Source organism: Meriones unguiculatus, chromosome 11, assembly GCF_030254825.1.
Source record: "Meriones unguiculatus strain TT.TT164.6M chromosome 11, Bangor_MerUng_6.1, whole genome shotgun sequence".
Classification (NCBI taxonomy): Eukaryota; Metazoa; Chordata; class Mammalia; order Rodentia; family Muridae; genus Meriones; species Meriones unguiculatus.
In genome coordinates, this window is record NC_083359.1 from 36,369,457 (window position 1) to 36,370,197 (window position 741).

Consider the following 741-nt stretch of genomic DNA (forward strand, 5'->3'; position numbering starts at 1 on the left):
GGGGAGTTAGTATGACCTGGAGAGGACAGGAGCTCCACAAGGACCAAATATATCTGGGCACAGGGGTCTTTTCTGAGACTGACGTCAAAGGAGGTCACATGATGGTTAAGATTCTTTTCTGCTGATTCTGCTCTTTGGTAAGCAGTCACACAAAATGCAACGACCTTCATATTCTGCATCTGCTCAGAGGGGTCTGTTACAGACTCATTACCCAGAGTTCCTTGGTACCTATTTTCTAGCCATGTGTGTTCCAGGCCCTGCACACTGGTCACCTAGTAGCCATGAATCACTCACTTTTTGTTTTTTGTTTTTAATTATTTTTATTTATTAATTTTACACGCCGGTCATAACAAATATGGAACGTGTCACGAATTTGCGTGTCATCCTTGCGCAGGGGCCATGCCAATTTTAGTATTTGTGCTGCCGAAGCAAGCACTCACTTTTTGTTGGTAGAATGAATATCCATCATGGTGCTCAGAGTTCTGTCACTCAGAGTGTGTCCCTTTGGGATAACAGTGAGATGTAACAGTTATCTATTGCTAGACAGTCACTGCAAACTTAGCTCAAAGTAGCAATGGTGTGTTTTGCCTGTGCTTTTGCTACTGGAATTAAGCGTGACAGAGACAGCACAACTCTGTTCTATGTGGTGTCCGCTGGGAAACATGATCCAGGGGCTGAAGGATGGACTTTCAGATGGTTTCAATTATTTTGGCTCATGATTTGAGGGTAGAGTCCCTCATG

At 43.9% G+C, this 741-nt stretch overlaps 1 pseudogene; it reads right to left on the minus strand.

The window, feature by feature from the left end:
• Positions 1-349: 349 nt before the first annotated feature.
• On the minus strand, positions 350-436 carry LOC132646550 (U6 spliceosomal RNA; annotated as a pseudogene).
• Between the last annotated feature and the right edge of the window lie 305 nt (positions 437-741).